At 44.6% G+C, this 18,329-nt stretch overlaps 1 protein-coding gene across 2 annotated transcripts in view; it reads right to left on the bottom strand.

Moving 5' to 3' along the window:
• KIFAP3 (kinesin associated protein 3) overlaps positions 1-18,329 on the bottom strand; it is a 79,347-nt gene that overhangs the window by 9,461 nt on the left and 51,557 nt on the right. The window lies entirely within an intron of this gene.

Here is an 18,329-nt window from a genome sequence, read left to right as displayed (position 1 = left end):
TTCAGTTCCGCACGGTGGCAAGGTTTATTTATTTATTTATTATTTAGTTTTTTTATACTGCTCTATCCCCAAGGGGCTCTGGGCGGTGTACAACATAAAATTCCATCATAATTATAAACAAACAAGCGGAGCAAAAACTAGATACCAATAATGTACACACCATATAGGCGCCAACAATTATAAAATGGGATCATTAAATCCCTTTAAAATCCCTTAAAAACAGTGGTTAATTCAATCAGAGGCGTCCCGCAAGACCCATTTTTAAAACCTTCCCCAAGAGAGAGGAAACGGTGGGTCCCATAGGTGGTAAGGGACCCCTAATATGGTGGAGCAAGCAAAAGGGGGCACTCTACTCAGCGGCTGGTCTCTCCAAAGGCCCAGTGGAATAATTCAGTCTTACAGGTCCTGTGGAACTCGCCAAGATCCCGCAGGGCCCGGAAAGCTGGAGGAAGAGTGTTCCACCAGGCCGGGGCGAGGGCCATAAAGGCTCTGGCCCGCATGGAGGCCAGCTGCATCATTGAGGGGCCGGGGACCACCAGCAGAGGCCGAGTAGGGACGTATGGGGTAATGCGGTCCCGAAGATACGAGGGTCCTAGGCCGCGTAAGGCCTTAAAGGTCAACACCCACACCTTGAAGACGATTCGGAACTCAACCGGAAGGTTGGGACGGTTCTAATCAGGGAAGCTTTCTTCAACAAACTTTTCTACAGCTTTTTTTTTCATACTAGACACACACCGTACACGTAAACATGCTTGAGATGTGCTCAGGAAATCCGCCTTCTTCAGGAAAAAATTCTTGAATCAACATTTGTGATACATTTTAATTGCTGCTTAACCAAACACTGCTCTATGCGCCATAACTTTGTGAGTCATGGCTTTCTTTTGTTAATTTCTCCCTTGCAAATGCACTTCCCATCCTTGTCTATTTTTTCTTTAAGCATTCCAGCTCTTTGACATCTTCTGTATCCCTATCTTCAAATTATTTGAGTTCTTTTAGAGACAGAATTGCCTGCTAAAATCAAAATACAAGTGATGCTACTAGTTCTTGATCCCCACTTTGTTTTTGTCTCTGTTTTTTTTTTAAAAAAAACCTCATTTCCTTTGAGAATCTTGTATCTCCATACAGGGGAAATATAACAGAAAGGTATGCTGGGTTTCTAATAATATTTTGATTTCAAAGACATGGTAATTAAATTAATATCATGCTGATTACTTATTCCTAGAACTCATTCGTTCATTAAACATGCCAATAACAATTTATGGTTCAGGGATCCCCAACACGCAGGCACTTCTGAAATCAAGAAGGAGGAGGAGAATATGGATTTATATTCCACCTTTCTCTCCCGTAAGGAGACTCAAGGTGGATTACAAGCTCCTTTCCCCTCCGCTCCCCACAACAGACACCTGATGAGGTAGGTGGGGTTGAGAGAGTTCCGAAGAACCGTCACTAGCCCAAGGTCACCCAGCAGGAATGTAGGAGTGCGGAAACACACCTGGTTCACCAGATAAGCCTCTGTCACTCAGGTGGAGGAGTGGGGAATCAAACCCAGTTCTCCAGATTAGAATCCACCGCCTCTTAACCACTACACCATGAAGAAAAAAAAATTTTTCCATAAGGGAGAGGGGAGTATGTTGCCAAAAATGGCTGCCAGGAAGGCTGTTCCACTCACAAAATATTGTGAGATTCCATGCCAGATGCTCCCCTGTGATGGAGGGAACCATTTCACAACTTGTGCTTCCTGCCTCCTGGATACCTCTGAAGCACCTCCTACTCCAGTTAAATAGGAGAAAGCAAAGACTGTGCTGTTACGTTGAGGAAGAAGCAAGTAGGCACCAAGAAACACACAGGCACACTCCATAGGATCCATGGCCATCATATTGGGGATCACTGCTATAAAGAGGTGCTGATCCAAGCATTTAAAATGATACTTAGCAAAGAAGGTAACATAAGAATCCAGTTCACTAATTATGATAATTAGTTGGTTCTTAAGCACGGAGTGCTTATCGCAGATACTTTCCCCAGAGCATCAGTGGCGTAGGAGGTTAAGAGCTCGTGTATCTAATCTGGAGGAACCGGGTTTGATTCCCAGCTCTACCGCCTGAGCTGTGGAGGCTTATCTGGGGAATTCAGATTAGCCTGTACACTCCCACACACACCAGCTGGGTGACCTTGGGCTAGTCACAGCTTCTTGGAGCTCTCTCAGCCCCACCTACCCCACAGGGTGTTTGTTGTGAGGGGGGAAGGGCAAGGAGATTGTAAGCCCCTTTGAGTCTCCTGCAGGAGAAAAAGGGGGGTATAAATCCAAACTCCTCCTCCTCCTCCTCCTCCCTCTTCCTCTTCTTCTTCTACCCAGTACTATCAAGTGGCAGCCAGTTGCATAGAACTGGATTTTTGAAAGCATTCCAAATCTCCCCCTGCCCTTTTGCATTTCCTTGACTTCAGTTCAGGATCAGAACTAGGCCAAGGGTTTAAAGAGAAGCACCCTGCTTATGCCAAATCACTGCCCTTTGGAAACCGTCGAACTGTCACCCATGTACAGGTTTCCGCTTTGAAATTCCTTTGTCTTCCTTCTGGAAGTTTAGAAACCTGACCTTCGGAGTTCTTTACCGAGGATAAATATATTCTTATAATCCCATCGTTTAACTTCTGATCGAATCTATTACACTTTGACAGTTCTGTTAACAACGCACGGTAACGCTAACCGTTCTGGCAATTACAATTTGGGAATCATGTGCCGTAAAACTTGGTCATTTATAATGTTGAACCAGGTTGCAGCGTATAATACAACAGGATGAATGAATTATAGGCAAAGGGGGAGGGGGAGGGAGAAGAAAGCTATATTTTCCTCCAGGGGCATTCGAGTAATGAAATCAAAGCTTCAATCACAATCCTGCCTCGACCCAAGCATGGCATCGGAATGACTATACCAACTATTTGGGAGCAGTGTATCGCTTCTAATCACGGAGCACTGGAGAGACTGGAATGCATTAACCTTTCAGGTCTGTTTTGCTACACACAGAACTACTCCATGTCTTAAGTGCTGATGAAAGATTCTGGAATCCGGACTGAGAACTTCAAAAACTGAACCACAGCAAGAATTTCTTAGCACGCACCCTCTTTATTCTGGAGAGCCATCCGCTGCAAGCCAGAAACCAAACTCAACAGTTGCCGCTGTTATTCTATCCATTTTCAACAGCCTCGTGTGAACTCTCACATTTTCAGCTACTCGCTGTGATCCAAACAGCTTTTCTGGGCCTTAATTTTGAGTCTGAATTATCAATGGTTTTTAAAAACGCTCATGTCTCCTTGTTAGAGGGTCAGAAAACGAAATCCTTATTGTAGAGCAAAACAAAAATCAGCGCTTTTTTTTCCTGGCTGAAGTAGGGATTATGTTGCAATTTAGATCACTACCCAACTGTCCTCGTTTCAAAGATTCCTCGGTGCTCATTGTTGCTGAGAATAATCCGAATGGGTGGACGCAGTCAGCTATTTCCTCAATAGAACAGAAAGCTACTGATTCATGCAAACCGATTCTTCAAATAGCCAGAATGATTTTCATACCACAGTGTTCAGTCGTAAACTATGCTCAGTGCCTGCCAGTTTAGGACAAGGAAGCGACCAGGCAGTTTGAAGACTTGTGTACTAGTTTTTGGTCACTGTTTGTCTTCATTTGGATTCATTGTGGACTACAGTTCCCATCATACCCTGACAGCATCATGATGGGAACTGTAGTCCATAACATCTGGAGGGCCACAAGTTTGACATCTGTGGATTAGACAGATTAAAGGCACGTTGCTGCCTTCGGGTCTGACTTCGAAAGCTTCATTCATCTTCATTCTTCTGTGCGGTTCCACACTGGGCCTGCCACTGGGCACAGAAGACAACTCAGTGAACAAGTTACAGGTAAGTGTAACCCTGTTTTATGACTGCATTAAAATATATATAGTAAATCAACTTTGTGTAATTTTTGTCTTCTAATCGATCAGGGGAAAATTGGAACACTGCATCCGGAAGGGCAACAGGGGAAAAATGGTCTGTGTTCAATGGCTATGATCAGGAATCCGTAGCTGCAGGGGTCTGCAACCTGCGGCTCTCCAGATGTTCACGGACTATAAATCCCAATTGGCCATGCTGGCAGGGCTGATGGGAATTGTAGTCCATGAACATCTGGACCCCTGTAGCAGATCTCTACAGTCTCATGTTTTCAGCTGACTGCCTCCGTCCATTCAGATTATTCTCAGCAACCATGATCATCCTGTGGCAATCCAGACATCTAAGGCCCCTTCCGCACATGCAGAATAATGCACTTCCCATCCACTTTCACAACTGTCTAAAAGTGGATTTTGCTATTCCGCACAGTAAAATCCAGCTGCAAAGTGCATTGAAAGTGGATGGAAAGTGCCTTATTCTGCATGTGCGGAAGGGGCCTAACTCTTGGGCTAACCTTCTGGATATGAAGCGGCCATATTGAGTCAGCTCGTGGGACTTCCTCACCTACTATTGGCATCTCATTTGTTCAGGAGCTTCCACGTCTCAGGCAAAGGGGCTTTTCCCAGCTCACCTATCTGAAGTTCTATCAAGAAGTTCTATCTGAAGTTCTATATGGTGGGGGAACCTGTTACCTTCTGCAAGCTCAGCAGGTCCTCAGGGCTCATCGTGAATAATGCTGCTACTTATTAAATATCCAGCTGTGTCCCAGTTCCTGCACCTTCATGATAAAGTGAATGCAGAAAGTGGAGGAATGACAGGCCATCCAACTCTCAATTGTGTGAATTAAGCTTCAGTTCACAAGCGATGGCAACACAGTCGCTTTGAACCCAACAAGACGCTTCCAAGGCTATCCAAAAGGTAAAACTGCTGCACAATTATCTCCTGTGGCAACCAGAAAAAAAAAATCAGCGTGCAATTTTGCAAGAGCTATGACAGTAAGTTTAAAACACAGGGGGAGCGGTTTGAAGCCCTGCTATAAAGATGTGTTAAGTTACTATGTTTGAAAGCAAAGTACTTTGCAAGCCAATAAAATTCTGCCTGGCAAAAAAACCAAAATCTAATTATCTGACTTGTTAAATGAGCTGGAAATACAACCTTTAAGAAACAGCCCATTAACTTCTGTGTCTGGTTGGACCACTCTTGGTCTCTTTAATATAGAATTATGTGAGCTGGCCTATTCAGAGAGTTATTACTATTTTAAATCTCTCTTTCCCCCGCCCCCCACTTCCCTTTCTGAATCTGGCCTTGCGAACCCGAGTCAAGAAATAAATAGGGTCACTCAACAACAGAAAGCACAATAAAACAAACTGCAAAAGACAAGAAGATTAAAACTAACGGGGGTCGCTTTTTTTGTGCCACGCAACGGAGCTCTGCAAACGTTCTCGCTGGCCGTGGCTCGGCATTTAACAGCCCTCGATCAGGGCAGAGGAAGAAAAAAAATTTATTCCGTTTAACTGTTGCAGATTTACTGCAGCGAAAAAGGGGCTATGTAACCCGAGAAGTGACAGAACGGGGAGATCAAAGCCACAGTCTGGAAACTAAAATAAACCTTCAGGCTACTTCCTGCAAGAAAATTCACTCTGGCAAACTAAAACAGAGTCCGCTTAAAAAACTGGGCTCCGTTTTACGAGCTGTCACAGCAGCTCAAGTGGTTGAGACCAGTCAAGTTCGGAACATTATATGTCCTTGTTTCTGCCTCACAAACTTCTGTAAGCACTTTTAGGGGGGGGGGGCGGGGGCAGAGAGCTTCATTATAAAAAAAAGAAAGAAAGAAAGGAAAGCCAGAATTCTTTCCTTTGAGCTGAAATTGAGAAGGTCGCGGCTAAACTCATTAAAACAAGCAGGACTTCATTTGCACATTCCATTCCCATTTACTACGTTTTTAATATTTTTTTTTATTTTTGAATTTACAGGCAATGTACATTTTCCTTTAATAACTCTTCCGCATTCTGTTCAATTATTGTTTAATACAGGCACAAATCAGTTTACACGGCCCAGATGGCTTGTAACCCAGGGGCTGGTCTATTCCTAGCAACACATCTGGAGGAAGTACAAGCGGCAGCGAGAATGTGGGAATTAATTAATGGCAAATTTCAAAAACGGGACAAATTTTTTTGAGGTTCCCAGGACATTCCGAGAGACCTGAAATTGCTGCAAGATTAATATGGTTTTAATAGGCATTTTAAAAGTTATTAATGCTGGCCAGAATGCAGGTGGAAAGAGAAGGGCTGGCCGCTGAAAATCGACGCAGCCCAATTCCAGGGGCAAATTAGCAGCAAAATACAGAAATCGGTATCAGATTATAATATATCCTGTTCAAAAGTACGGCCGTGGAGTGAAGTCCACAAGACTTGCAGAGTGAAATAACCTGGGATTGATTACTGAAGCAACTATGCGGCAATAAGTTTGCGTTGACTGTGTGTTCCTGCATGGCCAGGGGTTGGACTTGAAGGCCCTTGTAGAGCGTTTCCCCACTTACCTGCTGCTGCGTGCTACTCTCGCCAAGTAGCACGGGGTCCCCCGGCACTCCCCATTACAGGGGCAGCGACAACACAGCTGCCCCGATACTGCTGCTGTCGCGCCCCCTCAGCGCGCGACATTCCTGGCGCCTTTTGAAACGGAGCCTTTTGATGAACCCGCGTGGGGAAGCCCGGGCGCGTGTCAGAAATGGCGCGCACTTGGGAGTAGCATGCAGCAACCACTCACCCAGGTAAGTGGGGAAACTACCGTAGTCTCTTTCAACTCTATGATTTTATGATTCTAAGTGAAACTTCCCCAAGCAGCCCACTATTCATTTGGATGGAAGGTGCGCAAAGACTTGTGGAAGATTCCCCCCCAATGCGCTCCGATTCCCATTCCTTTAATACAGTTCAGTGGCCGGGTCAGAAGTCAGCGAGGGATCAGTGCAGAAGAACTAGGTAGCCAAATTGTTTAAAACAATTTTAGAGAAATTAAAACTAAATTTTGTTTTATTACTGTATGTAAAACAACGTATACTTCATGCTTGTCGGTTAACGCACGCGCTGGGCAGAATGTGGCAAGGCCAAAGCAGATTTTTAAGAAGTGGGGTTGAATGCAGTATTATTTGACAATTACCACACACTCTCCTCATTGTTAAAATGAATGCTACAGATTCACAGAAGGGGCCTGAAATATTCCATTCTTGTCTAAACTGTTGCGTCCTTAATGCTGGGCGCAGTGGTGGGATTCAAATAATTTAACAACCGGTTCCAGTGGTGGGATTCAAATAATTTAACAACTAGTTCTGCCGAAGTGGTGCGAACCTGCTGAATCCCACCACTGGCTGGGCATCAAAATAAGGAGGCAGCGTAGTTTGAAACTGCCCCTTTTATTTAAAGCAGAACTGGAAAAAATGCATTAATAACTATGTTTATTTAGAAGAAGAAGAAGAAGAGGAAGAAGAGGAAGAAGAAGAAGAGGAAGAAGAGGAAGAGATTTTAAAAACATCCCATCTTACCATTACACATAACACCCAAGATCACAGAGTTGGAAGAAACCACAAGGGGCATCAAGTCCAACCCCTTGCCATACAAAAATACACAATCAAAACACTCCCAACAGATGGCCATCCAGCCTCTGTTTAAAAACTTCCAATGAAAGAGACTCCACCAGACTCCGTGGCAGTGCATTTCACTGTCGAATAGCTCTTACCATCAGGAAGTTCTTCCTAATGCTTTGGTGGAATCTCTTTTCCATAAACAATTCGTACAAGCAAGGAACATTAAATCAGTAATATCTTTACAGATCTGACCCACAAACTGTAACAACATAATCGAAACTGATTTGAACAGATGGATGGATGCCAATCTGGAGACAGATAGGTGGCAACCTGAGAAAGGGCCTTCTCAATCATGGCCCCGGAATTCTGGGACCTCCCTCTGCCGTTGCCTTCCACCAACGGGAGAAGATTTCTTTTTTGCTTGGTTTGATGTTTCACAGCCCTCCTTCCTGTTAATGTGCCTATCTCGCAAGGCCTGCAAGACTGAGTTGTTCCCACAGGCATACGGTTGAGGCCATCAAAGTTTTCCATCTTCTGGCCGCCCGCTTTCCCACCCATCGTGATTTCTCTCTTCTATTTTAGTTAGCACGACCCAGTCGCCATCTGGTTTACATTATGTTTTTAACTGCTTTAATTATTTTACTGTATTAATAAATTGTTTTATTGTGTTGATACTTTGTTATAAGCCAGTGGTTCTCAACCTTCCTAATGCCGCGACCCTTTAATGCAGCTCCTCGTGTTGTGGTGACCCCCAACCCTAACATTTATCCATTTTACAGATGGAGAACACTGATGCAGAGAGTCTTAGGCAGTGGTTCTCAACCTTCCTAATGCCGCAACCCTTTAATACAGTTCCTCGTGTTGTGGTGACCCCCAACCCTAACATTTATCCATTTTACAGATGGAGAACACTGATGCAGAGAGTCTTAGGCAGTGGTTCTCAACCTTCCTAATGCTGCGACCCTTTAATACAGTTCCTCATGTTGTGGTAACCCCCAACCCTAACATTTATTCATTTTACAGATGGAGAACACTGATGCAGAGAGTCTTGGGCGACCCCTGTGAAAGGGTCGTTCGACCCCCAAAGGGGTCCCGACCCCCAGGTTGAGAACCACTGTTATAAGCCATCCTGAGCCCAGAAGGGAAAGGGTGGTGTGTACATTCATTTATATGCTTATGCTGTAAATAAATGGGTGGAAAGGTGGCATTGAAATATTGTAAATAAATAAGTAAAACTAAAAGAAATACTGCACATCAGTTAAAAGGATAAAAGCAGTACAGTTTAAGTCCTAGAAAGTAGTCATTCATGCGCCAAGACAACAATATCAACAATAAAAAAAGATGACTAAACCATTGGGGAAAAAACGTTAAAGGCTTCTAAAGGAGAAATGTTTTAAACACCTGGCTACCAGCGCGGCAGCCAGATGCGCCTCTCGAAGCAGGGAATCCCAAAATCTGGGGGTGACTGAAAGGCCTGTTCTGCCAACCCAATTTCATGTAATGCAGCCATGGGGAGAAGAAGCAGCTAACCTCACAAGGCAAGCAGGCAAATGAGGGTGGAGAGTAGCCTGGAGTTAAATTATTCAGGTTTTAACCAGCACTTCAAATTGGGTCCAGAAGCAAAGGGACACCCAATGTCATTGGGTCAAGCAGGTGCTGCACGGTCCTTGCAGTGAGCTCCTGTTCAAAACTCTTACTGCTGCATTTTTGGATGGAGCTGAAGGGGTTTTTTTTCTCAGTGGGAAGACATTCTCTTCCCCCAAAATATCTCCTATATTAAAAAAAAAGAAACAAAAGAGGAAAACTTCAAAAATGCCACAAAGCAGACGAAGGGAAAAGAACCATTTCACGTGTCGCTTGTGATGTCATAGGCGTAAGCCAATAGCTGCCCATGAATCTAGTACGATCAGTCTACAAGTGCTCACGATGACAGGCGATAGCATGGGAGGAGTAAATAATTTTTTTTCCAGAAGTAAGATACTATGAAATTTTGGAAAAATATCAAAGCATTGTTTTGCCAACAAGTCACAGTTGACTTATGGCAAACACGTAAGATTTTCAAGAAAAGAGATGTTCGGAGGTGGTTTGCCATTGCCTGCCTCCATATCATGACCGGGCTATAAACACCCTTCTTAGCTTCTGAGATTGGATGGGCTATCCAGGTCAGGACACAGAAGCATTGCCTTGAGGGAAAATAGAAGAAGAAGAAGAAGAAGGAGGAGGAGGGAGGAGGAGGAGGAGGAGGAGGAGGAGGAGTTTGGATTTATATCCCCCCTTTCTCTCCTGCAGGAGACTCAAAGGGGCTTACAATCTCCTTGCCCTTCCCCCCTCACAACAAACACCTTGTGAGGTAGGTGGGGCTGAGAAAGCTCTGAGAAGCTGTGACTAGCCCAAGGTCACCCAGTTGGCGTGTGTGGGAGTGCACAGGCTAACCTGAATTCCCCAGATAAGCCTCCACAGCTCAGGCGGCAGAGCTGGGAATCAAACCCGGTTCCTCCAGATTAGATACACGAGCTCTTAACCTCCTACGCCACTGCTGCTCCATAAACTATGAACTATGCCCAAGGCATGATTGAAAGGAAGGAAGAAGATTGCTTTGGGGGTAAGAGGGAAGGAAAAAGTCGATTGGAGGCTGGAATTTTGAAGAGAGGCAATTGGGGATGGGGATATTACTCTGGAGAGGAAAGACTTGGGCCTTACCATTAACTACCCAAACAAGAAGTGTGTTTCATGACTCTAACGTTAACTCCCACCCATTTGCATAACTCTGCCACTAACTCAAACAAAAAAAAAGGCAATGACAGATATTAGAATGGATTATTATCCAGAGACCAACAAAGAAATGGGGAGGTGAGGAGAGAGAGTTCTACTGATTAAGTTATAGAAATAACTGTTCTGTAAAAAAAGAAAACAATGAAAGTAGTTTCTGAAATACAAATCCTGCAGCCCGAGTGGAGCGACATACGGTTCTTATTAGATTTTAAAGCTAAACATAAAAATGCCCTAGAATTATGTTATGGAATGGATTACATGTATGCTGTGTAATACATAAAATAACCCTGACTATCTGTGATTATTTTTAATTAGCTTTCCTATCAAGTATGATTTTACCTTCCGACAGATCCAGGGAGGTGGGAGAGAGTTGAACTTGAGAGCTCAGGGGACTAGCAATTCTGTTTCCCATACCTTGGAGCACTAATATATTTTACATTAACTCTCGAGCATCAGGAAACCCCGGCTCCTGGCGCCAAGGAGTTCAAAACTTCAATGCCACATGTCTGAAAACGGGGATTCACGGCTCTGTCAAGCAATCTGTTCCCTTCCCGGTACCTGGAGAAGGATATCTGCAGCAATGTATGTTTCCAATTAGGCAGGCTTGCCTTATGGATAGCTCCATGGATGATTGTGTCAAAAAAGTATTCCCAGAAAGAGAGAGGCAGATAAATCATACCTGGGATGTGTGGAAGAGCCTCATTTCAATACCCCATTCCTATGCAATTTATGAATGTATTTGGCTGCAACAGAATTACTATGTTACACATCAACAACAGTCCAGCAATGCGAGTGTAATGTTACACCTGCGGGTATGCAACTGTGGGTATGTCCTACTCTAAACACATGTGTGCCAGCCCTATTAGTTTTAAGCTTATGCCCTGTAACAGTGCACCTTCCTTTAGAGTGGGCCCATTTGGACATCTGGGGACCATTCCCATAAATAGTTAAAGATTTTGAAAGACGCAGAAATGGTCACTAGGTGCCCAAGTCTCTCCTCTACGTGAAGAATTACACATCGTATGCTTAAAAGCTGTTTTAAGTACTGACAATCTGTATCAACGTCTCTGGAGTAAACAAGAATAGGAAGCTTGCAGTGTGCACAAAAGGCGCAGCAGCCCCAAGGAGGAATTATGTGGCCTAGGGCTTCTGCGCTGACAGCATCGTTCCAGTGGACAGATGGCTCCCAATTCATTGGACCTGCAAACTTGCTTTGTCTGCAGTGCAGATGACTGGAAAACCACAATAAGTCAGGGCTTCCTGGCATGGTGCCCGCAAATACCTTCCCTGGCATCCAGCTAGTGCTTTCAGAAAGTGGGTGGAGCCAGGGGGGGGCTTTTGCCCATCTAGGCTTCAGCACAAGGATCTTCAGCAAATACCTCGTATGGCAGCCATTTTATGGCAGCCATTTTGTGGCTGCATCCACCAGAGTTCCAAAGATGCTCACAGGCTTAGAAAGGTCAAGGGCCTCTTCTATTAGTCCTAGGCCAGTGATGGTGAACCTTTTCGAGACCGAGTGCCCAAACTGCAACCCAAAACCCACTTATTTATCGCAAAGTGCCAACACGGCAATTTAACCTGAATACTGAGGTTTCAGTTTAGAAAAAACAGCTGGCCCCAAGGCGTGCATTACTCGGGAGTAAGCTTGGTGGTAGTCAGTGGCTTTGCTTTGAAGCAACCGTGCAATGCTTCGAATGGGTGAATCACGACCCTAGGAGGGTTTAGAACAGCGGTAGGGAACCTGCGGCTCGAGAGCCACATGTGGCTCTTCTGCCCTTGCACTGCGGCTCCACGAGCCGAGCCGCTGGCCCCATCCTTGCCCGCCCTGCAGGCAGCAGGGCGGGCGCACCAACTGCCCGCGGCCGGCTGGGCCGCACCACGGGCTTCCCCTCTCGCCTGCCCCGTTGAAGTGGGGTGGGCGCTTTCCTGGCGGCCGGCAAGGCCGAGCCGCTGGCCCCATCCTTGCCCGCCCTGCAGGCAGCAGGGCGGACGCATCCATGCGCTTCTCAGAATGAGTGGAGTAAAAGGTAAAAAAACCCAATATATACAGTGTTATCTTTATTTTAAATGTCAAAAATTATTTGCGGCTCCAAGTGTTTTCTTTTCCCATGGAAAATGGGTCCAAATGGCTCTTTGAGTGTTAAAGGTTCCCTACCCCTGGTTTAGAAGCAAGCCCTGTTACCAGCAACCGAGCTTACTCCCAGGTAAAGGATTGTGCTTTAGTTCTTCCCATGATAATCAGTGGGGTTTAACAGCACTTAGCAGGGTTACCTATTGCCCTCCCACATGACGAACTCTGTGCACGCGTGTCCACATAGAGGGCTCTGAGTGCCACCTCTGGCACCCGTGCCATAGGTTTGCCACCACTGTCCTCGGCTCATTCTGCAAAGCATATTTATAACGAGTTGCAATTGTTATAAGTGAATTCGTTTTCCATTTTGAAAGCGAGTTCATTTATAACGATTGCAACTCATTATAAATATGCTGTGCAGAATGAGTCCTAGACTAGCGGCCATGGGACAAAGAAAGCAGAAGTCATATTAGCTGCTCAATCCGCTTAGTGCAGAAGCATTTAAGATACCTTCAAAAGTAATCATAACTCTTAACGTGTACACATTTGAAACAATTTTCACTCACAATTCCCAAAGGAAAAGACATCTATGGCAAAGGGTTAGCTAAGTGAATGAATGCTGGTTCACATTTTTTGATGGAGTCCAACGTTCAGTGTGAAACCTATCATTTGCGAAAGGATGGGAGATGCCCCCGATGAAAGAAAAAATTTCATTGCAAGGGGGGGAGGCGGAATAAAATCATTTTTGTGCCTAACATTACACAGTTTGATCTCTCACGTATTGAGAAAGGGGGAAGGATTTCATTGCCCTGTTAAGGCACCTTGAAAACGGCTGTAGCAAATGGAAAGGGGGGGGGGGGAACCATCCCATGCCATTCTCACGTGCCCTCAAAAATTATGCAAATGTGGGAAGGGATATTTTCCCCAACATTTTGACTAAGGATTAACAGAAACACTTTTGATTGGAATAAAAATACGATTTTGTTCAGATTTAACTTTTGCCTTCTTGCCAGCGGGAACTGAAAAAAAATTACTTTTCCAGATGCCTGTTTTCTTTTAAACTGAAGTTTGCAATTCAGAGTCCTGCAAAGCAAAAGTAACTTTAGTCTGAGGGCATGCTGTTCTTCTGCAGCTTGAAAAGAGAAGGGATTCCACTGGCAAAGAGACAAGGGTAAAAAAACAAAAAAGAGACCTGGATCACAATCGTTTTAACCTTTCATTAAAAATAAGCAGCCAAGGGAGACCCAGTTGATCAAGAAGTATTACTGCATACTGAGACCTATCACCTGGATGGGCCATGTGCTTAACTGAAATATGCCAGGTGAGCTATACATTCTGATTCTAGAAGCTTGGACAGATTTATGGAGGAGAAGTCGATCTATGGCTACCAATCTTGATCCTCCTTGATCTGAGGTTGCAAATGCCTTAGCAGACCAGGTGATCGGGAGCAACAGCCGCAGAAGGCCATTGCTTTCACATCCTGCATGTGAGCTCCCAAAGGCACCTGGTGGGCCACTGTGAGTAGCAGAGAGCTGGACTAGATGGACTCTGGTCTGATCCAGCAGGCTTGTTCTTATGTTCTTAAGCTGCTTTGCATACCCAAGTTCCTCAAGCAAATATTCTATTGTAGGAATTTAGTTCTTCCACATTTTTTACAAAATCCTCTGAAGTTCTATAATATATCAAAACAGGAACAGGGGTAGTATTCCAGGAAGGTATTCCACTGGTTACTTCTTCTGTTCCACATGTTATGCGTTGATGTCAGCAATCCACAGATAGGGATATTTCCCATGTTTAAAAAAACCTGCCAATCCTGCTGGTTAAGAACACAAACTTTGATACTTACTACCAGTTCATGTGCAGGGAATTATAGCAATATTTTATGTTGAATTTGGAATACTGCACAATGCAGTTTTGCTTTTCATTGTCGCAGCGCAGAGAACTACTACTGTACTTAATGGTCACAGCATTCTACTGAGGAAGAGCTCACAAAAACGTCTCATTATTGCAAATGGCGTTTTAGAATGCCTTATTCTGTATATTTTTGCACTCCTAAAGAAGGTGTACAGCTATTGTAACCACTAAGACCTACATGTATGCTGACAGTAAAGGATTGTAACTTTAAATTCAATCTGTGTTTCATTTCACAATAAAAACAAAAAGAATTCCCAGCTCATGATTGTTCCTATGTATACAATTGTATTTTCTGTATATGTATACTAGCGTACCCGGCCACGTGTTGCTGTGGCTCAGTCTGGTGAAGTGGAAAAGAAAGAAAAGGGAAAGCGAACGGTTCGAACATGTGTCATTGCACAATGCTTGCAAGGGAGGGGAAGGGGCCCCTCGCTCCCCTCCCTCTCTCCCATTCCCTTGCATTGCACCCCGCCCCCTCCCTCCCTAACATTCCCCTTCCTCTGCTAGGGTGGGTGGCCCATGTCCAGATGGCAGACCCCGTCCCTTTCACTCCCTTCCCTTGCAGGTGAAGTGTGTTGCTGTTGATGTCCATCAGATGGCCATGTTGCGGAACCATACCATGGTTCCAACTGTCACAGGTGTGGCAGGTACACAATACCTCTCACAGTTCGGCTGAAACGCACCCGTAAGAGATGTGTGTATGAAAGGTTATCTGTTTCTACTTGACTTGCGGTTCCCATGTGGGGGGGGGGGGAGAGAACTGGGTAGAACGTAGCTTGTTATCATGGTTTACCTGGGCAGGTGTGGTACATGAGCTAGGTAAGTAGCTTAAAATACGTTGGGAGGCATGAGCTACGTTGTGTTCAAATTTCAGTGTTTGGTCCAGCAAACCCCCGAGCCCTCCCTCACCTTCCCCTTCCTCCACTAGGGTGGGTGGGCCATGTCCAGATGGCGGACCCCGTCCCTTTCACTCCAGATGGCAGTGGTTTTCAAAGAAGGCATGGTTGTTTCCCTTGTATCAGAGGGTGTTGCTTTGACGGCCAGCAGATGGCGCTATTGCGGAACAGAACTGTGGTTCCAACTGTCACAGGTGTGGCATGTACACAATAACTGGCACAGTTGTGACATGTACACAACAGAAGGTGTGGAAACAGTATGAAAATCTGGCCGCATGCGAATGCAACGTTGTGTGAAAATTTAAAAGCAATCGGTTCAGCCATTTGGGAGCTGACCTGTAACCCACAAACACATGATTAGCTTTTTATATATATGTATAGATTGTTAGTGGTTTTTATTTTTCTGTACCTTTTTGTATTTCAGTATGTTCACAGCTGTTTTAGACAGTAGTGCCCTTATTTTCATTTTTCAATTCACTTAGTCAATTAGTACTAGGTATCAAAGTTTGTGTGTTTGTGTTCTTAAGCAGCAGGAGTGGGGTTGTTTTTTGTTTATTGTTAATTGCTATTCAGTATTCAGTATTACTTTCATTTCAACATCCAGTTCTTTGTCAACATGCTAATGATACCCATCAATGATCTCACCTTGGAATGTCAAGTTTCATTTCCACCCTTCCCCTGAATTTTTGAGGGCAATTCCATTCCAACTGCCCAGGCAAATTCAAACTTTACTACTTGGACCAATCCTGAGAAACTCCTGTTTCATGTCAAGCTAAAGGCATTTCTCACCACAAAAAGGACTAGCCTAGGACTGTGCAATGTGTGCTGTGCATGGGGTGTGTACCATTTTAATAGCATTTTTCAGATTTGTGCTTACTGAACCCAAAAATTTTCAGAAAAGTTGAAAAAAGCCAAATATCCATATTGATAAATGGTTCTTTTTTGAAATCTGAAAATGTTCAGCTCCATTAAAGGTTAAAGGAACATTCTGGGGCTCAGGGAAGGCTGTTTTTCAAGGTACAATAATAGAATCTTAGGCCCTTTCAGCACGGGCCAAATACAGCGTCCCAAGGATGGCAAAAACGCCGTCCCTGGGAGACCATTTGCACAGGATGTGTTGCTGCTGTGCAGCAGCCCCGTCCTGGCCTTCCCCGTGAAGCCGCCCTTGAAAACCTCACTCAATGAGTGAGGTTTTCGAAAAACAGCGAACCGCACCACCAGGTAGACGCAACTGGGTTTGATTCCCCGCTCTGCCCCTTGAGATGTGGAGACTTATCTGGGGAATTCAGATTAGCCTGTGCACTCCCACACACACCAGCTGGGTGACCTTGGGCTAGTCACAGCTTTTCAGAGCTCTCTCAGCCCCACCTACCTCACAGGGTGTTTGTTGTGAGGGGGGAAGGGGAAGGAGATTGTAAGCCCCTTTGAGTCGTCTACAGGAGAGAAGGGGGGGATATAAATCCAAATTATTCTTCTTCTTCTAACCCTTTGAGCACCCAGTTTTATTCCATTTCAGCACAGCCTCCAGACAACTGGCCAATATATTCTGGGTAGCCTCCAGTCAGCTTCCCATCAACAGATACAGCTGGATATCATGTCTGAGTGTTTTACTAGGAGAGAGAGTTTTTTTTCTGGGTTTTGCATGGGCAGTTTTAAAGATCAGAGGCAGTTTTGGTCGACCTCTAGTCAGGTGTCTGAGTCCTAGTTAATAAATATTCCATTCAGTTTGAATCAGTTGATTTCTGTTGCTTTATATCTGAGGAATACAAACCAGGAATAAAACCTCCATTTACATCGACAAAAGATCTTCTGTTTATCTGGCTGGAGATCTTGTAATTTGCTAATTTCCTCCCCCTCTCAGGATCCACTTCAGGTAACAGTTTCACTGCTGCTCAGGCTGTGTGGCAAAGACTTTTGACCTGATCTAGCTCTAGTTGCACATTCTTAAGGATGCCTGGTTGGGACAGAATGTGGACGGGAACGTGCAAATTAAGATGCGCATACCAAGGTGCTTTCTTTCTTCCACATTCCGCTTCAGCGTGATAACTATAATCAAACTGGGTAAAGTGAATGAGCTCCACCAGTTGCCTGAATAATGGGAACATCAGGTTCTTCGCACGGGTTTTTTTTCCATCTGTTATGGTCACATTGGGTTAGAGGAGTAGCTGGTCCAAACTGTGCCCGGTGCACAGCCTGAATTTTCCGCCCCCCCTTCCCCTTTCCCACACTTACCTTAGTTCCTTTCCTTTTCCTAGAACTTTTTCAGGCTGAAAAACAGCCTGATGGCAACTATACTTCCCAGAAGACCTTGTGAGCCCCAAGGTCTCCTGGGAACTATAGTTCCTCAGGCCGTTTTTCAGCCTGTACTGTGAACAGGCCTTTTTTCAGCCTGAAAAAGTTCTAGGAAAAGGAAAGGAACTAAACAAGGTAATGGGAAGAAATAGAGAGAAGTTACTCTTGCAAGTGCAAAGGGAAAGGAGGAGGGGTTGAGGGCGATTTTCCGTCCCCTGGCGTGCGCTGCACCCCCTTCCCCTTGTAGCTTCGCCACTGAATTGGGTTTATCCCCCAATTTTTGCTCACATTTTTGTTCCTTTAGTTTTTGCGTTTTTTGGGTGGAGGGGGATTATTCCTCTGGGGTTTTTTTCTGGTTCTTTAGAAACCACTTGTACCACAGTCTCTTTCCGGAAGTTGATTTTGAGTCAGCTTTTTCTTCATGCATAATGTTTCCATGAATTTTCCTTGTTCTACCCACTTTGTCCCGCCACTTTTCAATTATTGGACTATCACTATTATCAAACCACTTCCTTTCCTCCCTCTTTGCTCAGAAGTGGTTTCAATTTGTTTCAGTGTACCTAAAATGTTGGTATATTGTTGTAATGATAGTTTAACCAGATTCTCTGACTCCCCAGCTTTCATTTTTTAAAAAAAAGGTCTTTAGTACCTTCTCTCTAGCAGCTATAAAGGGAAAGGCATATCTCTGCTACGGAAGGCACTACAGTTTTTTTTTAATGAGAGGACATTCAGAGGTAGTTTGCCATTCAGAGGTAGTTTGCATGCCTCCTGATATTCCTTGGAGGTCTGCCATTCAAATACTTGCCAGAGTCACCCCTGCTTAGCTTATGAGATCTGACAAGATCAAGCTAGCCAGGTCTGCTAGCTGGGAAGA

The sequence above is a fragment of the Sphaerodactylus townsendi genome, linkage group LG05, assembly GCF_021028975.2.
Source record: "Sphaerodactylus townsendi isolate TG3544 linkage group LG05, MPM_Stown_v2.3, whole genome shotgun sequence".
NCBI classification, from domain to species: domain Eukaryota; kingdom Metazoa; phylum Chordata; class Lepidosauria; order Squamata; family Sphaerodactylidae; genus Sphaerodactylus; species Sphaerodactylus townsendi.
The sequence above is the reverse complement of the archived record's forward strand: the minus strand, read 5'-3'. Positions and strand labels throughout refer to the sequence as shown.